The 20901-nt window shown below is 45.1% G+C and overlaps 1 long non-coding RNA gene across 1 annotated transcript; it reads left to right on the top strand.

The window, feature by feature from the left end:
* The first annotated feature begins 16676 nt into the window (after nucleotides 1-16676).
* Nucleotides 16677-18728, top strand: LOC142406679 (uncharacterized). The gene is made up of 3 exons (XR_012774662.1): nucleotides 16677-17058; nucleotides 17092-17750; nucleotides 18536-18728. It is a non-coding gene; the product is annotated as an uncharacterized LOC142406679 (long non-coding RNA).
* Nucleotides 18729-20901: the final 2173 nt, after the last annotated feature.

Here is a 20901-nt window from a genome sequence, read left to right as displayed (position 1 = left end):
GAGGAACTCCAAATAAGAGCCTGCAGAGTCTGCTGGCCATTCCTCATGTCAGTCTTTCACCCTGAAGCCCTCTTCCCTCCTTCCCAGCACGCCAGACACCCTGCAAAATAATCGGGCTTAGCTGTCTGGTGTGCTGGGGCGAGCGAGCACCCCGAGGAGCCAAAAGATTGTGTTGTTACCACCTATTTTGCTCATTTGTTGTATTTAACCATACGCTTACGTGCTAAGAAGAGATCTATGTCTTGTTTACACGGACAGAGAGTGCCAGCTATAACCTGAGCCCTCCCTGCTAAGGGGCCCTCCAGGCACTATTGCAGCATGAATAATAAATGCTCTTTGCAAAGGACAGTGTCGCTTCCCTTTACAATGGTTGCTAGGGTGAAGTGGCCTGTGCAGCAAGGCCAACTCATGGTTTCTGCCCCACTGGCCCTTTCAGGAGGTGGCAACCGTCTTGGAGAACGAGAATGGCAATTTCATGCAATAGGAGGAGAGGGTAAAATAGTAAGAATCCTTCAAAAAATCAAGCAAACACCCAATTATCTTGCAACACATAATCACGTAATGAGAGCTGGCAATGGTGTGGAAGGTATTACCTAAGAGCAAATTATTGATACCCAGGTAGGGAAAGTTAATATTATTTCTCCTTTTCACTTCACAAGCTTTCTCTGATTGTTCGTGGGTAACTCTTCGAATGAATTATAGTCAATATAGAAATTCATTCGAAGGATAGTCTTTGAATGAATTTTTTTATTGGGGAAGTCATGTTTTAAGCCTTCCAAGGTTCCTACGTGTCTGTTTTTGAATACCCTCCCTGAGAATTCAAGGGATCTGACTACATGTGAGGAAGAGCTGACCACCAGCGCTGAAAGCATGGCTTGGTACCAGCTTTGGCTTAGCTGAATCCAAAGGCGAAGTATCAGAAATCACTAGTTAATTAAAAAAATATAGACCTTAACTTGTCATAATACAAATGGGGCAGGTGCTACACTTGAAAAGTAAATATTGCTGCTGTATGTGGTCAACTAAATCACGTAGGGCTTTAGCTTGCCTCTTCTCTGCCCCTTTGCACATCTGAGTAAAATACGTAGTGTTGTGCTATCGTGTGTGACAGCTTTCTTCTAAGAGGAGGGATGGGCAGTTGGCATAAATTATGCTGCAGCTTCTGTAATCTTTTATGAATATCCGCATGGCCATGAGCATCTAAGTGCTTCACTTTCCTTACCTGTAAAACTGGGATTCATGACTTCTCTGCTTCCCGCACGCGGTATTTGTGAGGCTTACTTCGTTATTGTTTGCAAAGCTTTTAGAATGTACAAAGCTCTATGCAAATATCAAGTTGCTCACTTACCTATATCCAGTAATGTAGGAGCACTTTAGGCAGATAAGGTTTAATTAGAGATGTGGAATAGTGCAATAACAGTAGGATTTTATACGTCCTAGGATATCACTGCCTCTGCTACATGTAAATGATGAGGAAAATTACCAGAAATTACCATTGGAATTATCTAATATGGCTATCTGAGTAACAAACCATAGGACTGTCCTGTGTTCTTTCCTGTTGAAACTACTTCAGTGCTTTGCAACTTCTTTTTCAGTTTGTTTACCTTTGGAGAAGGTCCCTGTACAGGCACAGACTTCTGAACAGGAGATTTTAAGCTCTCTGATAACTGATTTGCTTTTCTCAATTATCTCTTGCTAACCCTACAGAACTTATGGACCAGAGGTTTAAAACCATTTTGCTCCAACATAGAATCCAGAAGAATGCCTTGTCTTGATTTTCAAAGTAAACTTCTGCTATTAAAGCCAGTGAGCACCTTTCACATCAGCAAGATTTAGCCCTGTATTTCTAAGGGAAAGGTTTAGAAAGAAGAATCTGAATTTTCCAATACTGCATGGGTCTCCCTCAATGATTCAAATCATGCTTAAAGCAAGACCTTTTTTCCTTGGAGTTTGTATATTTAATATGGACTTGTCTTTTTCAGTTGTGCTTCTTGTGTTTTACTACTTGGGCTGTATTTATTCGACTTTGGAGTAGATTCACATAAGGGTATTAAGAGCTGCTGTAGATCTTGTATGCTATAAATCATAGGGTCAAATTCTTGCCCGAAAGAAATCAATGACAAAACCTTCTATAGATTGGAAAGGAATTACGATTTCACCCATTATGTTAGCACGAAAGTGACATTAAAGCAATGCTAAAATAAACTGTGGAAGCTTTTGCCTGGTAAGTTTGACTATTTGTTTGGATTCGTGGTCCATTATTCAACTCTAATGACCACTATTTATTTGTTCAGTCCAATAGTCTAAATTTTTTTGGCACATCCTTATTTTCTTAATGCCCTAAGCCTGAAAAGAGGTATGTGTGTGGTCTCTATTGCCTACATGCAGTTGTGTGGTCTTTCACGCTTATACCAATTTATCTGTTTACTGGATTAAGCCTATCATAAATATTAGAGTTGAGCTAAGGAGCTTACATTTGGCTAGGTAAAACCTTACTGATCCATAGATTGTTTGGTTTTCCGTGTTATCTGAACCCACCTGCCAGTTGTGAGATTCACAGAAAATATCTGGGTTTTACCGTTTTTTGTAAGCATTTCTCATTAATAAGAATTAATATCAGGAATAATAACAGCATGACAGCTGTGGATCTGTGTCTTATGCCTTGAAATGCCAGCCTCAGTAGCATCACAGTCTAGCTCCGTGGCCCAGAATTTAAATGTTAAATATTCAAGATCAGAGCAGCTCTAGTATTTTGGGCTTAATTACAGCTTCGCTTTGAGCCCCTGGTAAGAAGCTGTGGGTGAGAGCACAACTTTAAGAGCCTGCTCCTGTTTAACCTCTTAGCAATGCGTGAGGTAGTTTTGACAGCATCCACAGGGTATGCTTTCGCCTCACTATGCCGTATGAAGACGTAAGGGACAGTATATAGTTTCGCCCAAATGTGATACTGTCGTTTAAACCCCCTCTCCCCATATGAAGATGTTTTTCTGCTGCCTTAAAACTACAACAGCAATGCAGGAAAGTGAAAGCTCTTTCTTGGCCTGTTTTGACATACTCATCTGGGTTTTATTCCATTGTCCTTTCGGTGGTGGGATGATTTTTATTTTATTCCTTGAGATAGGTTTTTTGTGTGCGACAGCTATAGAAGAGGAATAATTAACTCACATGGAGCAAAATCCAGGCAGATCACCCTTTCATCAACCCTACTCCTTGGGTCAGCGCTCCCAGTTTATGAGCCGGTCAGGAGCAAAAAAGACTCCGTGCAAAAGATGCAGGCTTGTTTTGCTTTGTTTTGTGTACGTGGGTAATTCCCTGCAATAAATCTTCCCGCACACCATCCCTTTCACTCTCTGATGTTAACAAGGCTGGGATCTGCACGTAAACATACACACATTGTCTGTCTCGAGCTGGCAATGTCTTGATAAGAGGTTCATTATAATCCACCGCTGTCAGAAGCGGTTCTGAAATGATCTGCAAGGCGAAACATCATGTATATATTGAGGTTGTTTTTTTTTTTTTTTTTAATTAAATAGAAAAAGTGTCAGGAAACTTTCTTCAAAGGTGCCAGGCAGCTGTTTCTTCTGAGGCATGTTGTTCTTTTCTTAGGCAGTGGATCTTTGATAACTGTCTCTCAGCACCCTCAGAAGTGTTTTCCAGGTTAGGAGGATGAGAGAGAAGAGATGGCAGTTGTGATGCCACCGGCTGATAAAGCCAGAATGCAGACTAAGCCTTCAGATCAATAGGAATGCAGACGGCTGTAACACCAGACTGCCTGGTGTCAGCTTTAATTTCGCTTCCTGCGGCGGCTGCACCCAGCTTCCAGCCCTTGGAGTCAGGGGGAACCTCCCCCTGCTCCCCAGGCACCCACCACGCAAGCAAACCGCTCGTAGGCAGGGGAAGGGCAGGACAGCATCTCAGCTACCTGCCGAATACCTGCAGTTGTCTTCCTCCCTCTGGCCTGTACTCCAGGGGTGTCTGTGGGTGCTTTTGCCATCCTGCCCGCTGTTGTTCCAGTGTCCTAAGGCTTCCTCAAGTGCCTGTACCCGGCACAGCACACCGAGCTGCCTGGGCATCAGCCACCTAAGGATCTAGCCCTCTCTCTTCCGATGTTTTACTCACAGAATCACAGAATCGTGTAGGTTGGAAAAGACCTTTAAGATCATCGAGTCCAACCGTAAACCTAACACTACCAAGACCACCACTACACCATGTCCCCAAGCACCTCATCCAAACATCTTTTAAATACCTCCAGGGATGGCGACTCCACCACTTCCCTGGGCAGCCTGTTCCAATGCTTGATAACCCTTTCAGTGAAGTAAAATTTCCTAATATCCGGTCTAAACCTCCCCTAGTGCAACTTGAGGCCATTTCCTCTCGTCCTATCACTTGTTACCTGGGAGAAGAGACCGACCCCCACCTCGCTACAGCCTCCTTTCAGGTAGTTGTAGAGAGCGATAAGGTCTCCCCTCAGCCTCTGCTTCTCCAGGCTAAACAACCCCAGTTCCCTCAGCCGCTCCTCACAAGACTTGTGCTCCAGACCCTGCACCAGCTTCCTTGCCCTTCTCTGGACACCAGAATACAGTTTTATACCAGTGGATCTGCTGTAAGTTTTTTTGGTGGGACAAGCAGGTTTCAGCTTTTACCGGATTTGCAGGGGTCGGCGGTGCAGCCAGCTTGGCAGGCCGCGCTGGCTGGAGGCACGGGCTGGCCTGGACGGGGCAGGTGGTGGGAGGGCAGAGCAAGGCTGGCTGCCCTCAGCCACAGACGTCTTGTTTTGGTGCCAACCGCCGGGTCTAAAACTCCCCCTCACGCACTCACAAGTTTTATGTTGAATTGCTGTAACGCGGGCGTAGCAAGGACTATCGTGACTTCCTCTATGGCTGCAGTGCTGAGCGAAGGCAGGGATGAAATGCCTCGTTTTCCTTATTTCTCATGCAAGGCCTAAAGAGGGTCTTTGTTCCAGCTCTTTATCGAGCTGTTGGGTTTTCAAATCAAGAATGTCATCTAAGATTGGGTTATAAAGCAGCTAAATACTGAAATGCATTTACAGAAAGGGTGAGGAAAATGAAGAGACGGAAGGAAGTCTTTCTTTGAAGCCCCAAGTTTTCAGAAGTTTACAAAACACTTTATTTAACCAACTTTGTTTATTGAGCATCAAGGGATGCCTGCAGGGAAAACACTCAACACCTGACTTTATAATATAAAACTTAAATAGTGGGAAAACGCAAAAAAGGAGAAGGAACACCCCCCCCCAAATCTTCCTGGTTTAATGCTGGAGATAAATACGACTTATATCCCTGCATCTCACTTCTTCCAAATTCTGAGTGAGTACAGGTGTAAGCGTTTTTTAAGTCAATTCTAATTTTGCAACTGGTGAGCCTGCTTGTAATCAGCTCAACAAAAGTCCAGCATTCGGGAACTGTTCTCCCAGACGGTTTGGGAATTCTGAACTTGCAGTGTTAGCAAATTTGCTTGTCTTATTGCTGTTGTATTGGACTCCTGCAAATGCTTTGATTTCATATTCATGTGTGCATATATGTATATACATACGTAGACATGAACAGTATGTATAAAAAATTGAACAGCACCTTGAGGATTTAAGGCCTCTTCCCAGACTTACTGCGTATTTTTCTGCATTCTCCAGCACATAAATGTTAATTTTAAAATCAAATGCAGTGCAAATATATATCCCGTTGTATTTTGGACTCATCTGAACTGCAAAAAAGGTGCTTAAATGTTGAGTTAGCTAATAGGACAACAGCATTCGCTAGTTGTGAAATAAAATCACAGTGTGATAGCTCCGCTACCCTGTGAGGGTAGCTGGGGTCGGAGGCAGCTGACCATACAACAAGCTGACCTCTGTCACTGCATGTTGTGGTAGGCGTCTCAAGAGGTGCATTTCTCCTTAGCCAAACTCATCGAGTCCGCAGGCAGAGAAAAAACAGCAGAAAGAGAAGTGTGAAATTCTCTCATTTACCTGAATGGCTTCTTAAATCTAAAGCATAGTTACAGGTATTTACAGGTCAATATTGTTAACTGTTTCATTGCTGATCATTTTACTAGGTGCTTTCAACAAATACGCTTATTCACTTTGGCCAATCTTCCTTGAGACTGTTTATCTTTCCAGTCTTGAGCCACAGAACTTGAACAGACAGAGCAGTTCTTGCCAATAGTTTCTAATTTAGTAAATTGAAGTATTTGCAATTGCTAATTAAGAAGATTAAGGAATAGTTTTCTCTGCCATCACTACAAATTGTCGCTGCAGCACAGGCTCTTTGATTTTTTGTGGGCACTCTATAAAACTTGGTCCAGCAGGAGCGAGGGTAATTTGATTTAATAAGCTAATAAATATTTTTGAAATATGCTTCCTGCAGGTTATAAAAACAGAAGGGTAGAGCCAGAATACAGGAAAAGGAAAAATTACGCACATTAAAAAAATACCGATTTGGGAAAGAAATCCCTAGTGACGTGACCAGAATTCACTAGGAATTTCTGTAAGCTAAAAAAACATGTTCCCTTTTATCTGGTGGCAAAGTGCCGTCTGCAGCAAGGTCCAGGGATCGGGTATCCTCGACTACAGCAGATAATAAGCTCTGTGGCTTCTTTTGTTGAACGAGCAGAGAAGGGAGCAAAACAAATGGTATAGCTTTCCTTGTTGTCTAATTTGACGATAATTTTATGCTGTCTCTAGACTGATGATTTCCAATGGGCTGGCAAATAGATATAGAAATAAATTAAAATGCATCGTGGAGGGATGCCAAAGTCGGAAGTGGAAGTTAGAAATTTTGGCAGCTGAAGATGTCTTGGCTGTCTTCTAGGACAAAGACAAAATGAGAGACGTGCAACCCCAGATTCCCAAGTCACGGAAGCTGGATGCTTCTGCTAAAATAACAGGCAGTGACATCATTAACAGTGTTGACATTTAAATTGACATAATTAGGTTCTTGAAGTTAATAACCCGTCTGTGCGAATACATGGATGATGCTTACCTCTGGCACTGTGGTTCCATACATAGTGCAGGCTTCACACTTGGCTGACATTTGGAGGCCTCCTTTGGATATACGGAGTCCTTTAATTTCATCTAATAAAACCTGAGGAGCCGAAGCGTGGTTCGGCTGCTTGGTTGGGATCCAAAGCAAGTTCTCTGGTTAGAACATGGTAGGATGTACCTGAGAGCCTGAGGATACCTCTCCCTCAAGAAGCACTTGGGTCCAGCTTTGGAAGAGCTCAGTTCCACCGATCCCTCGCTACTCTTTGTGTGTCCTTGTGGAGCCTAAACCAGCCACATGCTTTTTTTTTTTTTTTAGTTGTCTTATGCCAACCCTGTAGCAGTTGTCCTCAGATGCTCACTGCTCTGCCAAGCACAGGTCAAAATTATGGAGTCCAGGCATCAGAACATTAGCATTAGCAAAATCTGGAAGTTATTTGGTCAGAATCCTGCTGTGCACGTTTATTCATATTTGTGAAAAATTACTCAGGTTAAGTTATTGCTTCTGGGTAAGGACACTATTAACGAGGACAATGTCATTTGGCACCAGCTGTACCTTGAAATGCCTCTAACAGAGTGATTATTTGGAGCAAATTTGTTTGAAATAAGAGCAGTGCTCTTGGCTGTCTCCATCTCACTGTGAGTCTGTCAGAAGGAACTGACACGCTGCATTACTGCTAGGGAAGGGAAGGAAGGGAAGGGAAGAGGAAGGGAAGGAAGGAAGGGAAGGAAGGAAGGAAGGAGGGAAGGGAAAGGGAAAGGAAAGGAAAGGAAAGGAAAGGAAAGGAAAGGAAAGGAAAGGAAAGGAAAGGAAAGGAAAGGAAAGAAAGGAAAGAAAGGAAAGGAAAGGAAAGGAAAGGAAAGAAAGGAAGGAAAGGAAAGGAAAGGAAAGGAAAGGAAAGGAAAGGAAAGGAAAGGAAAGGAAAGGAAAGGAAAGGAAAGGAAAGGAAAGGAAAGGAAAGGAAAGGAAAGGAAAGGAAAGGAAAGGAAAGGAAAGGAAAGGAAAGGAAAGGAAAGGAAAGGAAGGAAAGGAAAGGAAAGGAAGCCCTTTGGCTCCTAATAATAACTTACAAATTTTCATTTCAACATTTTAAAAGCGAAATGTTTCGACATATATTTAGAAATAGAAGTGTTTACTTTTAATTTTGAAGTCAGCATTTTTGTTCTAAGATAAGCACTTTTTTTTTTAAATAAGTTGAGACAAAAAAATATAACAGAGATTTTGTTTAGGCTTGAGCGAAATGATTGCAATCAAACCAACAGAACTTTTTTTCATTAAAAAAAAGTTCAACCTTAGCTATTTCTTCATTGTCTTTTCAGCATCCTCACCAAGTTTAAAAATCTGTTCTTTACTGAGCTCTATCAGTACCTTTCTCTACATCCCATTGGGCAAAATAGATGCCAGATCCTAATATACACTGCAACTGGTTTTAGAAAAGATCTTCCAATAGTCTAGATCAAAGTATTAAGAAGAACCACCCAAGCAGTTGGCATATTCAAATTTTTGACCTGAATTTTGGACCAGGCTTCTCTTTTAAACGGGTGCAGGCAATTTCGGCGCAGTGTTTTCACTCTGCTATGGATGCTTCACACTGACTCAGGAATGCCACATCATCCTGAGCTGATTTGAAACTGTATATGACAAAAAATCTGTAAATGTTTGCTAATCAGATTTTTGAATGAAATTTTGAAATCTGCTTGATTTGAGGAATAGTCTGTGACTAACTGATTAGCAGAAAATTTTTGCATACATGCCTGCGTTAGCACTCCCTTTCAAAAGAAATTGCAAGCTATTGCAAGCTGGATCAAGTTTGGGAGATTGCACCTCAGGGGAGATGGTAATAATACGAGATACTTTTCAATATTTGCTATATCTGGCAAATTGTTAAATTAATGACTACAACTGCAGAAAACCAGCACTAAATAATTTCACTTTTTTTGGTTTTGTTTTTAGTTTAGCTGGAAACAGCTGAAATGCAACTTTTATTAGAATGCATGCTTCAGATTATTTCAAGTACTTGAGGAAGACATGCTGTTATGTGAAATGCTCCTGTCTATTAGAAATGAATTAGGTAATAGCGTTTTACAAGGATGAAGGCATTGCTTAATCCTGAAATCTCTTAACACATGGACTATCAAAAGGGTCTGCTTTTCTTACCTCATTTGTTGGGGAGGCGGTTTCATATGGAATTAATATTTTCATTTGCTGTGGGCGTAGGCACATTTTTTTGTAAAACTCAGTGTCTGTGCGATGACAGAATTTATTTCATTCATTATTATTGCCACATATTGAAGCATTTTATTTCAATTCAGTAGACTATTTTTGTTTCCATAAATTATCCAGTCTGTTTCTCACATAAATGATGGGACGGATGCCTCTGGTGTTAAGGAAGATAAAAAGGGAAGGAAAGATATATTTGAGATTACCTTTAGTGTCATGCAAGGTATTACCTAGCAGGCTGAGAACAGTTTACAGAAGTGTCTGATAAATATGTTTGGAACAAACCTGAACTGGAACTATCAGGGCAGACAGCGGAGGTGCACATCTAGCTTCTGATTTTACCCCTTTCCTCAAAATGCAGATGTATCACTTAAGGCAGAAATCCATCATTTCCCAGTCACTTTCTTAGTTTAATTTGTGTTGAGCAGACAAAAGGCACTGTATTATCTTTTCTGCATAAAGTTTAGTGTCCTTGATCACAGCTTGTCGGTGTATCATTGGACTTGTTCCATGTTTCAGCTATGAGTTGATGAATATATTGCCTTTGTTCATATCATTGTGAACAGAGAGTGTCCCCCACATTAGATGAACTGGCAAGTGGCAATAGAGAAAATAAAGTCTCTGTTTTTGTTTTGGTGGCGTGCATGGGCAGGGGACTGGGAAGATCTCTCTTTGAGAGGACCTCAGTGATGTGAGAAGGATGGTTTGCATGTGCAAGACTTATAGGGTGCTTTGATGTCATTCTCCAGTAGAGAAGAGGGCGGGGAGGTTGTAACTGGAGTGCTCTGAACCAGCCCGTTAGTACCAGAGGCCATGTCCCTTTACCACCAGGTCAGAGTGGGTTGCCATGAAAATCAAAATGAGTGCCCCTCCCGGGAAACGAAAGGAAGCATTGACAGGGTCAGGAAGTACCAACAAATTGGAGATAGGCAAAACCAGGTGTTTTTTATAAGTTTGCCTCATCTTCTCCTGAATCTTGGTACTAACGATTCCAGGTACTAGAACATTTGACCAGTTCTGAATGAAAGTTAGTTTGCCCATTATGAGCAAAAGATAAATCTTCTGGAGCATCTCCAGTGTTGGCTGGTTCAGGTAAAAGGTTTTAAATCCAGATCACTCTTGGGTTTTCATGCAAGACCAAACAGGTCTTTCCATCTCTAGTACAAACAGAAGCTGAATGGGAAATTCTTACCATAACAAAGATAATGCCTTCCTGTATAAATCTTGGCTGCAACTGGTGGTCTTGTTCTTTCTGAAATCCAGTCCTAAGTACAAGCATATTGCCTGTTATTTCTTTCCTTAAATGTTAGCATCTGCTTCGTGGAAGGAAAGAGGAAGACCACTTTTCCTTTAATTAAAGAAAAAAGTTAAATCACTCGGCAGCCTTATGATGGATGAATGTCAGTGCAATTTCACCAGAAAATATTTTTGAAACCCAGCTTTTCCTTTCTGCTGAGGGATAGCTGTTGTCTGAAGGATTCTTTGCTGGATTTTGCAGACACAAGAACTGCATTGTGAATAGCAGAAGGTAATCTTACCATCCAGGTAAAAGTAACGTACTTTAGGGTGACAGGCACACCTGGTGGTACCTGGACCAAACTGCATGAACAACCCTCTAAATTAACTGTAAGAATTTAGTGTTTGTACATATGCACAAAAATCGTACATTCTTCATTTGTTAAAGGGACATTGCCAAGACTGGTAGGCCTAAAATTAGCTCTCCAGCTGTGTTTTGCTTTGCAGGCACGTGCATGTCTGTTCTGTTCCTGGAAGCAGCTGGGTGTTGAAACCTACAAGAAACCTGCTCTGTGTGAAATGCAAAAAGAATATGTGATTTTTCAAGATTCCCTCCCTTTTCTTTTGTTTGTTTTTCCTTGCTTCTCCCATGTCTTTATGATGACCATCTTTTCTGGCTGAAGACCAGACGTGTCTTCAAAGTTTCTCAGTGCTACATTTGCTTAGGGGGTGAGAGCCTGAATGCTGAGGCCCGATTTTCAGCCATCAGTCCAACATACCAGCTACAGAACGTAAACGGCGTAGCCTCCTCAGAGCGTGCTCGGAGTTAATCTCCAGCTTGGATCCGTGCTTCTCCTTGACATACAAGTTCATACCGGTGTCTTCCAACTGAATACCCAGCATGATGCTGAGAAGGGAACATGCAACTGGAAGAAGGAGGCATGTGAATTTTATGGTTACAGAGGCACTTACCAGAAAGGTATTGTTGTCTAACCTACAGCCTTTCCTCAGAAAAGAGACAAATAGATTTCTTAGACTCAGGAGAGCTGCTTTTTAATGGCATTTTTAGACAGCTGCAAACTAATTCTTGGCTTCTGAATTTTGACTCCATAGTGCTCGAGCTGTTATGCTTTTACTAATATTCAGAAATGAGCAACTCCCTTTTCAGAGTGGAAATATGATACCCTAAGCAGATACCCTAAGCAGTATCCAAGCAGTGTCCGTGTCTCCTGGGTGTGCATAGCAGGTGAGACCGCCTTCCTAGATGAACATTAGTGAGGCTGCATGCAGGTGGAAAGCAGCATCTGGGATGGGTGGAGAAGATCTCTCGTCCCACTGTTGCTTTGCTGTGATGGGTTTTCAAATCTTTGTATGTTCAGAAGCCATTTGGAAATGAGCATGAGCCTCAAAGTGGTATGCAAGACCCAGAGGCTCTCCTTGGAGCTAGTGTGAAGAGTTTCTCCTCTCTTCATTCCTCCCTAATGAAAATATCTGTAAAGAATCTAAGGCATGGAAGGAAAAGCACTTTTCTTCTAACAGTGGAAGTGATTCAGACTTTGTTCATAATGGAGGTGGGCCAGGCATGACTGTCACTGGACTTTGTAAAATTAAGCATGATCCAAATTTTGACCGCTAGCAGAACTAGCTGTTGTGGTTTAACCCCAGCCAGCAACTAAGCACCGCACAGCCACTTGCTCACTCCCCTGCGGTGGGATCCGGGAGAGAATCAGAAGGGTAAAAGTGAAAAAACTCATGGGTTGAGATAAAGACGGTTTAACAGGGAAAGCAAAAGCCGTGAGCATAAGCAAAGCAAAGCAAGGAATTCATTCACTCCTTCCCATGGGCAGGCAGGTGTTCAGCCATCTCCAGGAAAGCAGGGCTCCATCACATGTAACGGTTACTTGGGAAGACAAAACGCCATAGCTCTGAACGTTCCCCCCTCCTTCTTCTTCCCCCAGCTGTATATGCTGAGCACGACGCCATATGGTATGGGATATCCCTTTGGTCAGTTGGGGTCAGCTGTCCCGGCTGTGTCCCCTCCCAGCTTCTTGTGCACCCCCAGCCCACTCGCTGGTGGGGTGGGGTGAGGAGCAGAAAAGGCCTTGACTCTGTGTAAGCCCTGCTCAGCAGTAACAAAAACATCCCTGTGTCACCAACACTGTTTCCAGCACAAATCCAAACCATAGCCCCATACTAGCTACTATGGAGAATTTTTTAACTCTACCCCAGCCAAAACCAGCACACTAGTGAAAAACTAGACAGCTCAGGGCGGGTTTTCAGTAGACCTCTTTGCCTTTTGCCTAGCCAAATAGGAGCCAAATTGCACCCCCGACAAACCGAATCAACTGAATCGCTATGGAGCCAATGGCAAAGTTCAGTTACAACTTCATGGAAGAGAATAAACATTGCACACCTGAAGGCAAAGTACATGGGAGGTTTTTTCTCTATACTACTCCTGAGTTCACTAAAAGCTTATCATCTGTTTGCTTAGCTGCTGGTTCAATTTAGGATAATATTTTACTCTCATAGAACCTAACAACTGATGAAACTTCAACTGGAAAATCGGTAACTCATGTTGCTTCCAGGGGGAAATGCCAGAGGATGGCCATCCTACATTGCTCTTCAAGTGCTTTACAGATAAATAGTTTTTATGAAAGGCTTGATAAAGTATCTGCTATTGACATTGTCAAGATGGAGAAAGTGAAGTCAGAGAAATGGTAAATAGCCTGCCCATATCTACAGGGAGCGTCAGGCTGTGCTTCTGTGAGACTGTAGGGTATCTACTGCTAGATCAAAACCACAGGAGCCCTATGACAAAAATTGCTGAACCAGGGTTCGTGTTTGTTCCTGGTTTAAATTTGTTGAAAAGATCCTGAAGGAGGTAATTTTCATCTGGATTTTGCGTAATCTCTGCTGTCTTGTCTCTGCTTGTCCTTCACTAAGGACCTCCCACAGTCAGCTCAGTGGCCATCTCACCTGTCCATTCTTGCCTTCCTTTTTCTTTTGTAGATTCAGAGAAAGACCTGTGTTCCTGGATGCCGCACACACGCCGTCTCCTTTTTTATATGTAAGCTCAAGTCCCTGTGACAGTCTCTTTTTCACAAAAGGGCAAATCCTATGAGCATCCTACTTGGATTGTGCCTTGTGCCTTGTATATCTAGGAATTTTAACAACCTGGTGTTGTTGCAGCGCTGAGAAAGCTCTAAGTCAGAGACCATGTGACAAGTGACCAGTTTCCCCTCACCCTGTCTATCACAATCCAAACTGGGCTTGCATGAAAATAAAAGACCTCATAGAAAAAGGCTTTTACGCAGCAGGTTCAGATTGTCAGTGCCTGAAGTGATGTGATCTATCACGTTATTTCTGTGCAAATGCATCAGCCCAGACACCAGTGGGATTTGTGGCTGTTCAGAGCCTGAGCACGGTCTAGGAAGCAGAGAGCAGCTGTGATGAGTCTGGGACTGCTCCGCTCTGCCGGCAGCTCCCCTGCACCCCAGGACAGCAGGCAGGTGCCTTCTGGAAGGAGATCCTGCAGCCGAACGTCCCCTTTGCTTGGACATGTTTTGCCACTTCCAGCACGGATGAGTGGTCTGAGGATGATGGCAGGGGCTTTTTGTGGGAGGTGTCCCCTGAAGGGATGAAAGCAGTGGGCAGGGGCAAGCTGAGACTAGGCGAGCAACAAGCTCTTGGATACATTCAGTGCTTTCTCTGCCTCCTTCCTAGGGTTTTTATCTTTTTTGTGGTATGCTGTCAAGCTCCGATCACTTTCTCAAAAAGCAGATCTAGCATTGCTGACTAGGAAGCATCCTAGACTGGCCCTTCTCAGGGACCAAAGTCTCCTTGCAGTGCTCAGCCTCGTTTGCTCTGACCAAGGCAAAGGAGTATTGCTCCACAGCCATGTCCCAGGCCGAGAACCACATTTTAGCCAGAACTGTATGGCTGCAGTTTCAGGAAAATAAATGCAGTAGCAAAGCAGAAGAGTAGTCCTTGCTTATTCTAATTTCATGCAGTAGCTTAGAACTCACAGGGCTTCCCTTGTCCTGATTATTTTAATAATCAGCTGAACCTTGGCTAGTGCCTTAGAGTTACTAAGCTGCAGCTGAGGATGATGAATTGTCATCCTCAGATATTGCCAGAGGTGGTGGGAATCTCTGCTGACCCATCATAGTCTGTTGCTCTTGTTCAGGACCTCAGTTTGTCCAAACACATTGTGCAGTAGTGGGGCCAGGGCATGTGGGCTGGGAGCCCCTATTTTGGGCTTGGAGGTACTTTTGCAGACGCGGTGTGGCACAGATGGGTGTCCTAGTGTCACATGGAAGAGTTGCCCGGGAAGAGTCAGAGCAGTAGGCAGCAGGATTGTCAGCCTTGGCTGATCTGCCTCCCACTGTGTCTTTGGGGACTGTGCCAGCACAGCTTCCCATTGCCCATAAGCAGACTTTATGCACTCTGCCCAGAGCTAATGGCAAAGAAAAAGCTACTCATCTGGAGAACACCCTCTCCCAGGAGCCTGCATGTCAAACCTACCATCACTGTTCTGCACCAGGCAAGGGGAGAGGGGCCAGTGACATGGCAGAGGGAAGTTGTTTGTCAGCCTGAAAGGGAAAACAATAACCCATTTTGGGTATTCTTGCTGAAGGAGGGTCTCACTCCACTTTGAGGTGGACTACAGCAGAGAGAAGGTGGCTAATATACAGCAGAGAAAGCATGGAAACTGGGAAGAGCTGATGTGATGAAGAGAGCTTTGGCTATGTGAGCTTGCTCCATCCTGGGTTGGGGATCATCTGGGGCCACCACAGAATGTAGTCAGGAGGTATTTACTGAGCTCAGGCATCACCTTCATTGATGCCCAACACCCAGGTGGAGCAGGAGGAGGGACAGGAGCCAAGCCCGGCCAGTAAAAGACCAGCACTCCTTCAGAGGGACCTGCTTCACCTTGACAATTATGGCAACAAATGCTGCTCTCCACCCATCTCCACACCTTCCTGAGTTTTGAAGTGGCACATGTTGTTGTCTTGTTGTATTTTAATAATTCTGCCCTTTCGGGGAGGGCTGTATTTCACACTGTGTTCAGCAGGTAAGCAGCCATAATAACTTCTGGGGCCTTCAAGGCAGTGCTTCAGGCTGCCATGGCTCCTGGGCTGCCAGAGGCTCTTGGCCCGGGCTGCAAGAGAGGCAAAGCCAAAGAAAATAAGAGATCAGAGCAAGAGATGCAAAGATGTTTTATTGCTTTGAATTCAACATGTACAATTTCACAGCACAGCAAGCAGCAATCAAGGCTTTTGCATAAAATCATCTCCCAGGGATGTCCTTTGAGGTCTGGTCCTCTCAGTCCTCATGGGCAAACAAATAAACTGAAGCTGTCGCAAGTGGTGGCTGTAACTCTATTCGGGCTCCTGCTCCAGCCCATCACCATCTGCTTCCTCTGGCCTTGCAAATAGCGTACAGGGCACAGCAAGGTCTTCACCAGGGAAGGCGGACTGGACATCCACCTGAGGGCAAGGACCTGAGGCTTCCACCGTTCAGGTAGCCCAGCCGCTCACATGCTCCCAGCCAAGTGGCAGCTGCTTGGGTGGTGAGCGAGGCAGATGGTTGGCGTTGGTGGTGAATGGCTTTGAGAGAGAGCACCAGCATATGCCGCTTGCCGAAGAACAGCAGTGGCAAGGTAATTCTGCTAGCTTGCATAGGACCAGCCCCAGAGGGTCCCGGCCAGCTCAGGCAACATCTATCAGGCCTGCGTGTCCCACACTATGCCGGCTCCAATGCCTGTGGTTATCCTCTGAAAGGCCCCGGAGATAGAAGGCTTCCTGCTGATTATGCACCACTCCTCACTGGGGAAGGAGAAGGTGGGGAAATGTTTTCCATCCGTTGTGGTGACGCACCGGGGGAACCCCATGGAAACAAAGCCTGCTCTGACCTCCTGCACCCCACCGGGGAGGGACTGCGTGTGCCAAACACTTCCTGAGCCGTCCCATGTAAGGCTGACTTCCTAATCCTAAACTCATTATTTGCAACTCAGGGGTGGAAGCATGTGGCTGCCAGCTCCCCAATGACCGGTTCAGCCCACTTGGGGCTCTCTGATCCTCTTGCGGTGGATTGCATCTTCCGCCCCACGTAAGGAGTGAGCTCACCATGGATCGGGCTGAGTGCGGCTCTCTCCCTCCCCTGGCAGTCCTCCCAGATTACAGCATGACCCTCGGCTATGAGTCACTCCTTTTCTCACAAACCCAGACACTGCGCCAAGCGGGCGGCTGCTCATCTGCACCAGCGCTGAGAATTTACTGCAGCGAAGAGAGCTTGGCCTGCAGTGATTCCTTCTCTACATATGACCTTTCTGACTCTCACTGGTCCTCATGCGTAGAGCATCTCGATGCAACTGTTTCCTCGAGCATGGACTGGCAGCACTGCTTGGGAGGAGAGAGGAAAAATGCCACGGGGCTCTTGCAGTGCCAAGGAACAAGTGACAGCCAGGTGCTGGCCACGCGATGGGGCTTTCCATGGACTTGTTTCTGGGGGCAGTGACTGGCTGCTCGTCTATGCCCCGCTGGCTATAATCAATGCTTTATACTGGGCGGCAATGCTGCTGGTGTCAGTACTCCCTCCCCGCATCAGCAGGGTCAGCATAACCTGCATAACCCAGCAGGGTCAGCATGAGGAGGGTCAGCATAACCAGTGACCACTGCCCCCAGCATCCCGGCAGAGCCCAGTGGGGAGCGTCCAGGCTTGGGGCGAAGGCAGCCGGGCTGTTGGGCGTGTTGCTAACCTCTTACCCTCCATCAGACATGTGTGTACACTCCAAGCCTGCCAGTTCCCAGTTGCAAGCCGGAGAATCTCATTTTGAGGGCAGTGGTGCTGCTGCCTTTGGTACCAGTTTTGCTGAATCGACCCAAACGCCTGCTCCTGGGCCGGAGGGGCAGGTGGTGTTTGGCCAGGGCTGTCCCAGGTGCAGGCAGGGTCTTGGGTCACCACGCAGCCACAGGGCCAGTGAGCCGGCTCCTGCTCCTGCCGCCTCTGCCGGCCGGGATGTACAGCCAGAAAGGTGAATCAGCACCGTCGTGATGCACAGTCACGAGAGAGCTGACTCCTCTTCAGAGGGCTGCGGGGATGCCATTTTTGGGAAAAGCAACTTCAAAACACTTCTCCTGCTCTCTGCTTGTTTCCGTACCTATGTGCTTCCAGCGGTTTCAAAGGAGGCAGAACTAGCCTGAAACTCTGTGTTTCGCTTCAGTTTGTTTGTTTCCTCTCTCCGGAGCTGCATTCCTCCTGTGTTGTCTGGTTCAGCATTTTTCCGGCTTGGCTAAGTATCTTGTAAGGAAATCATTTATAATAAAGCTGGTATGCTGGGGTTTATCATTTATAAGTGTGGGTCAGGGTTTAGTTCACTGTGTTAAACTCTCCATGCTGCATGTGATTTTTCAAGCTTTGTCAGGAACAAAAAGTTCTGGGGATGTGCAAAGTATGACTGCATGGTTTCCATGGAGACTCTGCTAGTTAGGCTATGGAAATCCTGAAAAGGCCAGAGGATGACTGACAATACAAGGTCTTAGCGGCTGATCTGAAGAGCCAGACTGAATTAATGAGATTTTTCACAGAGAGTTATTAGCAAGGCTAGCACGGTATGGCACTTAGGCCTCTTTCGTTTTCTCAGCTGCAGTCTTGGAAAACAGAAATGGAAAGATTTAATTGCTGTTTTTTAAGCCCTTTTAAGATTATTTTAACCTATAACATTTTAAGGATGTAATGAAAAGCAGGTTTGTTTGCTTTTTTTATCATTCAGTTACTGTTATTACTGTGTTTTTTGGTGGCAGTTGCCCTTTATCTGTACAGAGATGGGAAATTCAATAGTACTTATTACATTGAGCAGTTAATTCCCACATACTGTGAACACATTACTGTTCAAAGTAGGTTATCTCGAGTTGCATTTAGAGCCAAATGTGAGATACCATGTCAGTGGCTTTATATCTCCTAGGGCTATATTAATTATTTATTACTGACTGTTAATACAAACTGTTAACTCTGGCTAGTAATAGTTTGTTCATTTATCCATCACTTACTCCTTCTTTCCCGTGTTTCCTCCCACCCCCTTTCGACAGTCCGCGCAGGCTACGAAGTTGTGTATAATCCTGCACCCGATTAAAACAAAACCAGAGCCGTTATCAGCCTGAGCCGCTAAGTTTCAATCAGGACGCGACTTCCTTAAAGTTTTGCGGTGTCTGGACTGAGGGATTTTGTTGGATCGTTAACAAGTGGATGGTTAGTGGTTAAAGGGAGAGCCTGTAAACTAAGCGGATGCTGTTTCTGATACTAGTAGCTTGTTTGCTGCTTCATTTTCAACCGATACAGCAAAATGTTCGGATGCTCTCCTTCTCTCCCTGGAAAATGCTGTATCTGCTGAAATCAGCACAGCCGGTTCAGCGAAGCGGCGTGTTAGGGACTGCTATTTCTTGTTGGTTTGCACAAGTGCACATGCCCATATGTTTCTGGGAGATGTAAAACCATAATGTTGCTGCTGAGTAATCCACAACAAAAGCACATGCGGGCTGCATTCCTTGGATTCCTGTACAGTAGACTAATCCACTTAATCTCGCTGTTCGCTTCTCTGGCTGGGATTTCACAGTCTCCTTTGATTTGCTGGTTTGTAAATCTCTGATTAAGTGCTCTTGGGGGCGGGGGGGGGGGATATCATCTCTGACACCTCCTCTTTCCTCTCAAATGGTTTTATGGCAAAGAAACGTGAAAGTTGAAATAGGGGTTAGCTGGTCTTTTTTAGTCATCGTCTTATAATTTTTTAAAAATCCTTATCAGTAGTTTTCTCTGTTCTCTCAGCTTTTCTGTGCATGGGCAGTGTCTCTTTTTGCCACAAGGCAACATTTCCACTCCCCAAGCTTCACAAGTTTCTTACAAATTTTTCCTTTCCTAGTCGTGTTTTCAAACAAAAACGCTAACCAAGATGTGTGGAAGTGGTTTTCTTTTCCAGTAGTGCACCAATAGTTATTGACAAGCACAGAACACAGGAGCTAGATGCTGGTTGTGAAACAAATTGTCAAAAACCTGCTGCTCTGACTGTTGAAGAGGCACTCGTATAGCATGGGTATGAATGCAAGATAAATCCCCAGCTAAGCAGGCAGATAAATGAGGCAGCTTGGCCTCAGAAGGTGCTCAGCTGATACAAATATCAATTTAGGACCTGCCCTTGAAATATAAAAGTATAAGTAAATAATAGAGGTGGCTCACCTGACTTAATGAGTCATAAAGGATGGGAAATAAAACACTGAGCTCCCGAAATAAACCCTTCATTTAAAATAATAAATTACCACAACCCGTTGCATCCTCAGCCACCGCGAGCGCCCCGCTTTTGCAAGCGACGTGACCGTGTGCGGCTGTGAGCAACGCTGACCTCAGGCAGACTCACGCTTGCACGCACGGTGCTGCGTAAAGCACACAGCTGCTCCGCTCTGCGCAGCTCTGACTCAAAGCCGGTCCTTCCCCTGCGTGGTGCGTGCTGCTGAGATGACTCCGTGCCGAAGCGTGGGGGCACTTTCCAGCTCGGCGGAAAATTCCTCCGCAGCCCCACAGTGTCTTCGGTGGCCTCGAAGGGGGAAGAGCTTTAGGTCAGTGCCTTCCTCCCCCTCCCACGATCACACATCCCACTGAGCAGCTTACGGATGTCCCCAAACAGTGCGAAAGGACATGTCACTGAAGCCAGGCGTAACTATCCATCAAGAAATTAATCAGAAAAGGACTGAGGAAGCGAGCAGGCAAATAAGCAAACATATGGGCTACCTGACAACGCAGCGTTTGGAGTAGCTTTTCTCAGGCAGAAAGGATAAAATCTCCCACGCTCTCCAGGGCTGTCCAGAGCCATTTACAATTAGATCCAAATTGGGTTTAGGCAACAGATTTAAGTCTGAGTTGAATTGCCTAGGCTTGGGTCCGAAGATGCCAAATCACGCGAACTAACCTCTGCCCGAAGTGATGAGAACCGCACGAGAGCAGCCTCTCTCACAGCGCTCCTGCCATCTGGGCCGGCGCCAGGTCCCAGGGCGCAGAGACACAGCCCGCTCCCAGGATGGACCATGCTGGTGGGATTTCAGCTGCATCCGAATGGGAACTGGAAAACAGATTGCTCTAAACTTTGGCTGTAAACCAGAGCTAAAGCCACCGGGGCAGAGTCAGGCCCCTGGGTATCGAGCTGATCTCATTAAAAAACTTGGAAGTTCTTGTTTCGATATTTTGGCTTTAGCACGCCTGAAATGCTCAGAGGAAGCGCCAGGAGTGCTGTGAATCTCACCACCCATACCGTTAACCTCCTACAGCCAATGCAACCACAGTCGTCCTTTCGAAAGGGCTCCTTGGTAGATCGCTGCAGCTGAAAGAGAAAGTCATGAAAGATAAGAGGTGATGGGCAGTCAGCGGGAAGAAATAGGGTCTCGCCGGGGTATTCCCACAGTGACTTGAT

Source organism: Mycteria americana, chromosome 2, assembly GCF_035582795.1.
Source record: "Mycteria americana isolate JAX WOST 10 ecotype Jacksonville Zoo and Gardens chromosome 2, USCA_MyAme_1.0, whole genome shotgun sequence".
NCBI lineage: Eukaryota > Metazoa > Chordata > Aves > Ciconiiformes > Ciconiidae > Mycteria > Mycteria americana.
This window is presented reverse-complemented; position numbering and strand designations above follow the sequence as displayed.